The sequence below is a fragment of the Micrasema longulum genome, unplaced genomic scaffold (assembly GCF_059751315.1).
Source record: "Micrasema longulum isolate JH-2025_06_02 unplaced genomic scaffold, ASM5975131v1 h1tg001840l, whole genome shotgun sequence".
Classification (NCBI taxonomy): Eukaryota; Metazoa; Arthropoda; class Insecta; order Trichoptera; family Brachycentridae; genus Micrasema; species Micrasema longulum.
The window spans coordinates 273,485-285,984 of NW_028279014.1; the positions used below are offsets into that span (position 1 = coordinate 273,485).

The 12,500-nt window shown below is 31.9% G+C and overlaps 1 long non-coding RNA gene across 2 annotated transcripts in view; it reads right to left on the bottom strand.

The window, feature by feature from the left end:
* The window catches only part of LOC148273774 (uncharacterized), a 181,793-nt gene that overhangs the window by 136,434 nt on the left and 32,859 nt on the right, over positions 1-12,500 (bottom strand). The gene's annotated exons all lie outside the window — the stretch shown is intronic.

The following is a 12,500-nucleotide window of genomic DNA, read 5'->3' on the forward strand; positions in this document are numbered from 1 at the left end:
AATTATTATATTTTTTTCCATCTGTTTTACTATCTTTAAGACTGTATGTATCGAGACGTTATAGGAGCCGGCTTTGTAGTCCATCAGTACAGATTGGTAGATACATACAGACGATCGCTAAGCGTACCGAAAAAGTCATGCAAAATTTATGTTCAAGCAAGCATTTTTTGCTTGAATTGGAATTTATTGGAGTTTATAATCGCTTTGAAGTGAGCACTTTTTATTAAAGAAGCCTATTTAAAATATAAATAAGACCTATTTAAAATGTTCATGACGTAAGGAACGCGGACTAATTGTTTGCGGTCATTCCACTGGCTTGTTTCGATCATATAATGTCGATATGACAAGTAGTTGAACATACCGAGGTAAGATACAGATAGTACAGCAGTTAAGTTTACCGTCTCGATATAAACAGATGAAGATAGCGTTCATAATCGAGGCACAGATAATCATAACTAAATATCATCTTGATTGAAGAACAGCGACGGATGTGCGAAAAATGCGAGATTGACTTTCTTTTACTTTTGATCTTGATAAGGTTTTATAAAGGCTTTATATTCCAACTTTAATAAATACAAAACATATAATATATATATATATACATAACACATCCAAGTATAAAAGAATACACTTCTACGAGTATACTTATCGAATTGTGACATAAAGTGTCAATTATATTTTTTAACCGCTCTTATGCAAAGTTGAAGAAATTGACATGGGTCGTTGTTCTACGATCATGATAAGAAGGACAAAAAGTTTTAAAAATGCTTTGGCTTTATTAATAGGAATAATTAAATGTTTTACAAGCGCGTTAACATCTAAATTTATCCTTAAATAATATGAAGAACATTTTAAAGCCTAAAAAACAATAAGTACATTCTAATACGATTGGAGAATGTTTTAACGAAAATTTTTATTGCCAATGATTAATAAGAAGAAAAATTAGAATATGCATAATTACACTTTCTCCGGCAAAAGTAATTGACCTACTAGTCGTAAAAAAAATGATTTAATTTGCAGTTTTATAAAAACGGCCACAGAATAAAAAAACATTCGGAAAAACATGTCACCAAATATCATAATAATATTAAAACTTGGAACGTGATAACCAAAACGAAGTGAAAGTATGTTTTGACAATAATATTTGGAGGATATAATGTATCCATATGTTTTGACCTGCATTGGTCTCTAAACATTTAGACATATCAACCTTGGATATAAGAGACCTGGACAAAAGAAAAACCTTTTAAAGAGAGCTAGCTTAACGTCCCGTCATTTTATCCCTGAAAACCTTAGTAAAAGAGAGGGGTAAAAACTCTGTATTTGATAGGAGTTCTATCTGAACTGACCTCTATAAACTTCACTATGCTCTCAGCATACAAGGCATATATGTTCGATTCTGCTGGGTTAGAGCTCATGTTGGAGAAATCGGAAATGAGAGAGCAGATGAGCTAGCCAAGGCTGCTACAGTCAAAAAAGTGAGGCCGAACTTTGATGAAGTCCCAATAAGCCATGTAAGGTGGTCCCTTTCAAAAGATAAATTAAATGAGTGGAGGAAAATTTATGAAGAAAAAACTGCCAATAAGTGGATCAAGCAACTTTTGAGAAGCACAGACGAGGCCAAAACATTTTGGAAGCATGAAACGCCTACATATGAATTAACTCAGGCTCTCTCGGGACATGGATGCATGAGGGAATATCTGCATCGCTTTGGGCTGCGAGACGATAGTTGCTGTCCATGTGATGGCATCACTGAGCAGACTGTGGAACATCTTCTTGTATACTGTCCAATGTTTGATAGGCCGAGGTGGGAGCTTGAATGCAAAATAAACACTCGGATTGCTGCGACCAATAACCTAGCTGAGCTCCTGAACTGTAATGATACACGAAGAGAGACCGTTCGATTCATTACAGGGACGATCAAGCAGGCTAAGTTATTCAATGGTGGTATCTAGCTCCTTTTGTTTTTTTTTGTGTCCAACTTTTACTTTTTTATTTTTATTTTTTATTATTTGTTAATGTAATATTTCTAGAATTTTTCTGTTTATTCTGATTCTGCTTTATTTTTATTATTGTAAGTCTACGGTGAAAAATTTTGAAGTCAACGGAATATAATTTAAAGATAAATGTATTCGATAAAACCTTGCACATAACAAAAGCAAGGTACAAATAATTTGCAACTACAAAAAAAAAAAAAAAAAACTGACCTCTATATAAGAGAGAGCCGAAACCATGACCTCTATAAAATATCGTTTGGTTTCAGATGTAGCCGCAGCGTCACTGCTTGTGCACGTGCTGACAAGTTCTGTACATGCACATGTACATGCACCAGAATTCGTATCTGCTTTAAAAGTCAGCATAAGTAATCAATAGAGAGAGTGGTGAATCTTAAGGAATTTCGGCAGCGAAATAGAACATTTTTACGCTAAGTCATAAAACGAAAATTTTACCTGCCTATAAAAACGGAAAACTACGAGTCGCCATTGACAAAAATTTTATGTGGAGGAATCGACATTTTAAACAATGATTGAAAACGGTTAAGCTAAAAACTCTTAACGTAATAATATTTTGAGTTTTTCTACTGACATTTCTTGGTGGAATTGCATTTTAATCATAATAATAAAAATGCGTATACCTATATAGTTTTATTCCACTTTTATTTATAATTTTTACCAGTGACCGGGTTTTGTCGTGACTGACATCGTCAGACTGATGGGAGCTTAATCAAATTTCTTTACGTAATACATACATATTTTAGGTACTTTTTTGTCGGCCTCGTGGTGTAGTGATCAGCGCGTTTGCCTTCTATGCAAAAGGTCTCGAGTTCGGTCCCCGACATAGTTGACATAAAATATTTATTTTAAATTGTGTTTTTACTGTATAGTATTTCATAGGCCTTGGACTGGCACCTGAACTGTAAGACGTGATCACATTCCCTTATGTAAAAAAATGTTCAAAATATGCTGTAAGTGGAGTACCAGTGCAGTGCCCTATGCACCATAAGTTTCGGAAAAGAAATTATGATGATGTACGTATGTACATATGAACATATAAGTACATACATAATAGGAATAGGAAGCTGGGTTATGTTTGTAGACCTGTGTAAAAGAAAGCGTAGATAAAATATAAGAGAAACCTCTTTATAAGAGAAAAATGTCCCGGTCCCTTGGGCTCTCTTATATCCAAGTGCGCATTTACTCGTATATTTATACAAAAAACCCAAAAAAGTTATATAAATTAAAAAGTATTTTCAGGCTTTGGCTAGTAGATTTGTGAAATATTTCGGATGAATGTCATTTACATTAATAGATGTTTGTATTTAATTTTATTTGATTTTATTTTTATTTATTAAGGAAAAACAACAGTTATTTTATAAGAATACAAAATATAAAAAATAGTCACAAATATAATGAAAGAACATGTTACACAGTAAAGAGAAAAATAATATATTATAAAATACATGAGAAAAAAAAGAGCTCGTAAGAAGGTTAAGGGATGAGGAAATAGAGTGGAGGAGTGGAGGAGTGGAGGAGAGGGATTTTCATAATTTAGTTGACTAATTCAAAATTTTGAAATAATAAAATAAACATATTTAAAGGAACATAAACTTATTACACTGACAAATGTTTCGTTTTACAGTGTTTCAAAAAGTTTTTTTTGAAGTCACTAATTTTTTTACTAAAAATATCTAAATGTGGACAAAGTAAATTAAATTTGAAGGAGCTACGATAATTAAACGAGTTTTTAACATAATTTTTTTTGGGCCATGAATTGTACAAAAATGAACTTGTCGTGTTGACTTTACGGGACAATTGATTGAAATACGCTCCAAGAGATATGGACTATCGATAAAATTGTTTGAAATTTTGAAGAGGAAAGACAGATCAGAAATGCTTCTACGTATGGCTCGTTTACTTTATTAATATCGGTGGAATGGTGAATATTACACAGCGTGTTAATAAGTAATTTAAAATATAAAAGGACAGGTCAGAAGCCCTGTAATTCCCTAGGCTTTTTTTATTCACATCCAGAAAAGGTTATCTTATTTTGTTAAAATATAATCACTTATATATTCGGTATTTCCATCAATAAAGCGTTCACTAAATTCAAATTATATTAGAGAAAATGAATATACCAACGTAAAAAAAATAATTAATCACTAGATATTAATAAATTTGGCTTAAATCTATTAAAACAAGCCGGCGATTTTGTAATATTTTTAAAAAATTAAGAAAATCATTAAAACATTTAATAAAAACACCGGACTTAATTGTACGTTAATAGTAAAAACAAAAATATGTTTAAATGGTAAGTATGTTTGTCTGGCAACTAATTTACATATTTTTTAATACGTGGGTTGAAGGCTGTCCTAAAGGCCATCAAGTGCATGTTACTTTGCTCAATTCAATTAAGTTGGTAACAATTTACGTTAATAAATAGTACCGTTAATCATATATGTGATATATTTGCAATCCCGTTTCTATCATTGATTTCCTGGGTTCTTATTTTTAATTGTTAAAAAATAATGTTTACATTTCATTTGGCGTGCATTTTAACATTCTTTAATAAAGTATTTAAGACCATTCCAAAACAAGGAAACACTTTCAGATTTGTATTTTTCTTCCGCACGGTCTATTGTCTTGAAATTGATTTCACTAGATAAGCCAGGATGCATATAACCAATTGTGGATACCATGACGTAATATAACCTACTTTATATCTTTACATTATATTAAGTTAAAATTAATACATTTTGAAATGAGTAAAAATTTACATACATAATATATAATTTTCTTCTTGACAGTAAATGAGTCTGATCCACGCATTCGTGGTAGCCTGGGTGTTATTGACACAAACAGTAAACTGGAAGAAAGACAACAGATATGATACGAGCACATAAGACGGAGACCATCAGATCAAACAGTAAACAAGGAAAGGTCTGTGGATCTTCCCTGACAGTTATCAAGCGAAAGACTAATAAAATCCTGGATAACTCAATGCTCCAAAATCTTGCTGAGAAACGGCCTATAAAAAACGAAAAGAACCGACTCCAACAGCCCTAGGCATAGAGTTAGGACGCGGTGCACAGGAAGAAGAAGAAATGAACGAGTCTGATCCGTCATGCTTTAAAGTGAAAAGCTCATTAGGCTGAATTCGGCGTAGCCGAGCAAAACGTAACAAAATCTTTAGAGTGCACAAAGGTAATACTAAAATAGTATTCAATACAATCCATTTTTAAAAATCTTATATAAGTACACCCCTCTGTTGGTAAGAAGACCGGAGTTTGACGTTTGCAAAAAGAATGCCATATTTTAAAAAATATTTATTTTATGTTTTGGAATTCAACCATAAACAAGTACCTAGGTACCTACTTAAATTCAATATTAGAGTATTATCAATTTTTAGTTTTGGAATGTTATCACAAACAAGTACCTAGGTATCTACTTATCAATGAAAAGTCTCTTGCCAACGTTGGGGCAGGACATCGTCTGTCGGGTCCGCTAATTCCTTATAACTTATAACACACATTCTTCTGGAGAAACTTTTTCGCCGTCCACACTGCAGACGCTCGGAAAGTACTCGTCAATTATTTATAACAGTGTTTTTCAACTTTATTGTATACGTGACCTCTTTATGAGTAAAACTGGTGACTCTCCGGGATTAAATTTTTTTATACTACTCGTTGATCGGTTATTTTAAAGACAGCATGTGCAATTTTCTTTCTATTGAAACCATATTAGTATTAATTGAGAAAAGTGCGACGTAAGCATAAGCATCAACGATCTAAAGGATTCATGTGGCATGCTTAAAATGAAGTTGATTTGGCATAAGATTAACGTTTCCTTGATTAAGAATTAAGAGTAATGTCCATGACTGGCAGAATAGTGGTCAAGACGCTTGACTCACGCACGGAAGGTTCCGGGTTTGATTCCCGGTGAGAACACAAAAATTAAAATGTGATTTTTCTCAAGCCTGGGTGCTCTGTGATCTAATTCACCACTGTAATTAGGCCACCTGGCCTGTTGTGGTGCAAAAAAAAATGTAAAAAAAAAAAAAAATAGCTTTGAAATTATTTGTAGCATTCGCCACGCCTTACGTATGTAAACTAACGTTCTCTTCAATTGTGGACATAAACAATTAAAAACAAACTCCGATTTAAAAACTATTTGGTTATATGCGTTTCAAAAACAGAACAGTGATTGGACAATTTGTTATCAAACAAACAGCCGCAGCCTTTTCACTGAAATGATTATATTTTTACTACTAATGTTGGTAAATATTTAGTTTATAACCACTTACCGACTTTTTTAGTCTACCGGTTTCGAGACGTACCCGTCTCTTCATCAGGACACTGACATGAAAAAAGCCTTAAAAAATGCTATTCTCTTAATAAATATTCAATAAGTTTTTAGTACAGCCCTATTTTTATGATAAAAATTAACCGATCGGGTAACCCTACCTCTACCCCCCCCTCCCTCCTCAACTCCTTACCAGTTCTTCAATATAAGATTAAATACTTTTAAATTAGGCTTAGTGCATATTTAGACATGGTGGTGTTCGCATCTCTATAAATCTGCATGTGATTTATGTATTTTTGGAAATACTATATTTTTACTACGGTGATGGTGAAAGTGGAGGCGTATTTTAGTATTTGTATGTTGCTTTAGTGCGTGTCCTGATTTTTTTTTGTGCAAATATGGTGAAGGTGTATAGTGGGTTGTGCATGTTGGTATAATTGGTGTCCTGACGAAGAGATGGGTACGTCTTGAAACCGGTAGACTAAAAAAGTCGGTAAGTGGTTGTATATTAATATTAACTAACATTGATTAAAATGTTTGTCCACAAAGTGAATACTTGAAACATAAAAAATATTTTTACTTTTTTATAAGCAAGGCTTTGAGACCCCACTGGGAGTCACGAACCAAAGGTCGAAAAACACTGATCTATTCACATATTTTTTTGTATTTGTTTAATTTTTTTCTTCAGATTTTACAATAGGTGTACATAAGTTACAAATACAAAATACACAACTAAATAAACACAAAAAAACACATGGCCTGAGTGTGATAGTACATTTTATTTTAAAGTTTCAATAAAGGTTACTGGAAGAATACGATATATATCAAAAAGTTGAAAATAAGTGCTAATTATAAAACACATCTTTTTCTCAATTAAAATGAGAAAACAGGAATAAAGTATATATTTAAACCAGCCTTTATTATTTTTCAAATATTGCCTTTTTTGAAATACAGCTAACCCATCCTTACAAAGATGATTTGTGCAAATATTGCCTTTATCAAACAACTTATGATAAGAGATGTTATCGCTTGTCACATATCATCCGATGGCTGGATGCAAATAGATTTTGCGTTTCGGTATAAAGATAACGTTATTTTGCATATTAATAATAAATATATTTCTATAGGATCACTATCAAGGTTGTTCTACGCTGTAATATTTTTACTGACTCTGTTTTACAGACTGGTACCTGAAGCGTAAGTCTGAACACCTCCCGATACGTTTGATTCGATACACCTATGTACAGCCCGGTTTGATTCGATACACCTATGTACAGCCCTATGCACAACTAGGTACGTATAGAGGAATGCTCATGAAATAAAAAATGATTCCGTAACAGCTTAATAAATCATCGTCAAAGCTCCCTTTTTGCACCTAAAAGTGCATAAGACTGTAAATTAGTACACTAACAGCAACGAATCTAGATATTTTTTGTTACATGAAGGTAAGATGTTCATTCTTTTGCTTCAGGTGCCAGCCCAGGGAATATGAAATATTCCAATGTAAAAAACCTTTTTAAATTATAATAAATATTTCGGATATCGAACCCGAGACCTTTGGCATAGGTTAAAGACCATTAGACCATTAGACCAAGAAGCGGACTGTCAGAAATAACTTGAACGAAATTTTACCTAACTTTTTGTTACCTTTGGCAAGTAGGATATTCAGCAAAAAACTTAATCTGTACCGATTATAAGAAAAGTAACCTAATGTAGAGATTTTTTGTCTATTTTCTATCATTTGTCAATACATTTATTAAGATGAAATTATTTTATTTTAAATGATAACAAGTTATTATTACAATTGAAATAAATAACACTTTTTTTAACATAAAAATCTTACAACATTTGCATTTCCTTAACCCTTCCATCTGTTAACTTTTGTAAAGTAAAAGAACTGAAACCTTTATAATAGATATGGGTGAGATTCATCTGGATGAGTTATTTCAGAAATTAGGCAACGCAGCCTGTCTACAAACATGTGGAAATACTCAAAACATTGTGGAAATTCAAATTCATTCAAATTTATCCCAATTTTTTTGCACAAACGTACCTAAAAACGGTTCAATTGTAAAAACTTTTTGTTTACAAACGTTTGAACAAGCGTAAAATATTGTTTATATTTATTTGATAATTTTACAATTTGATATTTGCGGATATTAGAAGCAAACTCAGAAATCTCCACTAAAAATGGATAATTAGTTTTTTAACGCCAAAATAAACTATACAGAAAAACCTACATACCTAAATAATAACGTAATTCAAAACCGTCTCTAAATCTTACAAAAACAGATTTCAATTATATTACTTGACACCGCAAACTTAACATTCTCCATTGAGATAGTGAATCATAATTAGAAATCTCACAATACTTTTTTCAAAGTTTTCGCAAATATCTGAGTAACTCCCTTCAATGGAAATTTATAAGTTTGCTTCTGATATTTACAAAACAATATTGAATGCAACCAAAAAATATAAATACAGGTAACAATCATAATTATAATATACAAACGCAAAAAATCTGTGACTAGATGGCGCTGCAAAACCAAAAAAAGACCAATTACGGAATATTTTAGCATATTTGAAAATCTCGTCATGCTTCTAGTGATGAGATAATCGGATTTATTCATTAGTAAACCGAATTGCATTCCAATCATCATAAAATCGAATAACCATTCGAATTTCGCTTTCTGGTCTAATAGTCAGCGAGTTTGCATACCATGCAGGAGGATTTATTTAATTTTATTTGTTTAATACATATTTTGTGATTAAATTTATGTACATTTATTACAAATATCACTTTATGTATTAAAATGAAAAATCCCACATAGGCATGGAATATATTATTAAATATATGGTGTAAAAGTGAAATAAAGACATGTAAAATAAAAATGGAAAGTTGCATTTAGGTTTTCTTAACGTAAATAGATTTTAGTAAAAATAAGAAATAGCAAATAAAGAACTGAAGTAGAGGAAAATAACGAAACAATATAAAATGTTTTCAAAATTAAAATGTTTTTTTTATCTGGATTCAGGTTCAATTCCGGATATATTTTTTCCCTTTCCTCTTTTTCCCTTTTTTCCATTGAGTAATAGTATTGATTTAAGGTAATTCAAATGCAAATACACTTATTTCTATGTTTATATGTACATAATATGTTTTGTAACTCGAAATATAAAAATAAAACTTTTGTTTTATTGGATGGTTGGAAGAAATTGCCATTTGGCAACAAGCCCCCCAATTTAAAATTAACATTATGGACAAAAAGTTGAATAAACAAAAAGAAATAAATTTATAGTTATTAAAAAATAATATTTTTTTAAGTTCTTAAACTAAAATATTTCATAATCCCTAGACTGGCACTTGAAGCGCAGTACTGATAATCTTACCATCGTGTAACAAAAAGGCTTAAGATACAATGCGGTTGTTGTATCAAAGCAGTTCTCTATGCACCTTTAGGTGCCGGAAATAAATGATGGTGAATCATTTGAATTTGTTAATTAAAACGATTATTTATATTTATAGGGGATAACAAACAAATCCCGATGAATTTTTTGGGGATTTTTGAGGATATTTTTTTATCTTTTCAAAAAATACAAGGCATCCAAAATTTTATTTTTTGAACAAAAACTGTACTTGCGTGTATTCCTTATGTTAATATTACAATGTATTTACCGCCTTAAGTCGTCTTCGATTACCAATTAATAAGTTAAAAAAACGAATAATTACTCAATATTGTTTTAAATAGAGTTAATCGATTCAACGAACTTGATTTTCCATCACTATTTCATTCCCATTCATCGGCTGGCATACGTTCACGTTTGTTACGGTGTAAAAAATGACGTCACGAAATACCTTGCCGTGATTGGTCGAGAGCAGGTGGCGCGACTAGAAAATTGGCAACGCAAATAGTATATGCATACGCGGAATACCGGCCGAAGCCGGTTTCTTGCGAGTGAAGTCTGGCGACAAAATACTATCAACAAAGCGCACATTAGTCGCAAAGAGCCGCATTGAATATATTACGTTATGTAATCCATAATGGGAATGATTCACAGTTTTGACTAAGTGACATATTTGGGTGTATTACTTGCAGATGCTAGGATTAGGATAGAGATGGGCATGTCGTCACAACCAACGTAAAATATCATTACTACAAATTCGTACATTTTAAGGTTATTTATAAGTTGTTATGAATTATACGTGTTATTTTTTCAGAATCATCAACTCAGTTAAATATGTCATTGTTCTGTCAGGGTGAATTAAAGATACAGTACTGTGTGTGAAATAGAACGAGAATTCTGAACGAGTGTTTTCAACTTAATTGCTGCTTCCAGATAAAAATCCTGGACTAATAGAATAAAGTTGTAGTTGGCGCGTTTACCTACCATGCTTGATGTGCTGAGTTTAAATTCTGGGTAGGTCGACATGATATATTGATTGGTTAGGTGGTTCTACACTGCAATATTTCGTGTTCCTGGGCACCTGAAGCGTAAGGCTGATCACTATAGCTTACTTTAACAGACGATAAAGTGCCATATGCACCATCGAATGTGGACAGAGATATGATGATATAGATAAAATGTGATATTTTGGTAGATTGCCAATGAAATCAAACTATTTTCAATGCTTTGATATTCTCGTAGAGTTAAAAAACAAACTAATACACGTAGCCCTTTTTATCGGGGTTTTTAAAAACATATATATATTGGAAATAATTCATTCTCACTGTTTTTCACAAAAATGAATAACTGAATTATTTAAAAAATATATGTTTAAACACGGGCAGAATAATTCCATCAATTATTATATTTAAGAAAACTGTATAATCACTGATCAATTAAAACATTTTTAAACAAAGCACGTCTCAGATTAACAGAAGTACGGTCCATAAAAATATTTAATAACCTCTTATTTATGTGTGCGTAACAATATTTTATATATATCATTGTAGTTTGTCTACCGATACAAATGACATTTGAATGTGTTTTTGGTTCACTGACAAGCACTAACACGTTAACATAGGGTTATTGAACATTCGAACTTCATTCGCACTGTACTCAAATCAATCCTATAAAAACACCCTAGCTAAAAGACTTTGTCAGACGTTGTCCTGCCCGAACATTGTCTTGCCTGCTATTAGCTTACAAAAAACTTTTAATTGATAAGTAGGTACCTAGGTACTTGTTTAAGATTGAATTCCGAAACTAAAAATTATTAGCATTCATTTTTTTTTAAAGTAGGTACCTAGGTACTTCTTTATGGTTGGATGCCAAAACATAAAATAATGAATTTTAAAATATATAATTGTTTTTGCAAACGTCAAACTCGGCTCTTCTCACCAACAAACGTGACTGTGACGTGAATGCGATTTTCAAAAATGTATTGAATATAAGTTAATATTATTTTGATATTTCCAAAAATCTAGTAAAAATAAATAAATGGGAAGAAATAAAAAGGAATGTAAGGAAATAATCTGATTGGGATCTATAAAAAGCTAATGTTTTTTGTAAACCAGAAAACAACATCCTTCCATTTTTTTGTATATGCATTCTCGTCGAATGCAACCCTGTTAGGCTCCTAATTTTTTTTTACTCAATCGATTGAAAGTTTTAATGTCTACGAACACGGGCAGCGCAAAGATCTACATTTCGCTGAAAACCGAACGCAAATCGGTTATGCCGTTTAGGAGCAGTTCAGTGACATCACACGTACAGAAGAATTATATATATATATATATTATATGCGTCTTTGAATCTTAAACACTCGTGTGTGGTATTAATATGTTATATTCTGCTATTAATTTAATCTTAATGAAGTTTTTTTTTTATGCCATTTTATAGCGTTTGTTTTTTTAGCCGTTCTAGACATTATTTACATGAGCTATTCTACATTGCTTACGTATGCATTTAAAAATAAAGTTAGAGTAGTTTGTGTGGAACTTGACGATGTATCGAATACATCGATGAGGCGTCGTTGATTGGTTTAACTCAGCGCTTCGATTTGAGCCAAGAGAAACGTGCTCAATGAGTTTCAAGTTATTGTTCGTTACGAGTCGTGTGACATTAACATAATACGTACCCAATATTATACAATTCAAATTAGTTAGTGAATTTAGTTTGTTGAAGCTTATACCTTAGAGGAATTATACAGAAACAATGACGATAATCATTTCGACGTACCCTACGTAAAGTAGTCTA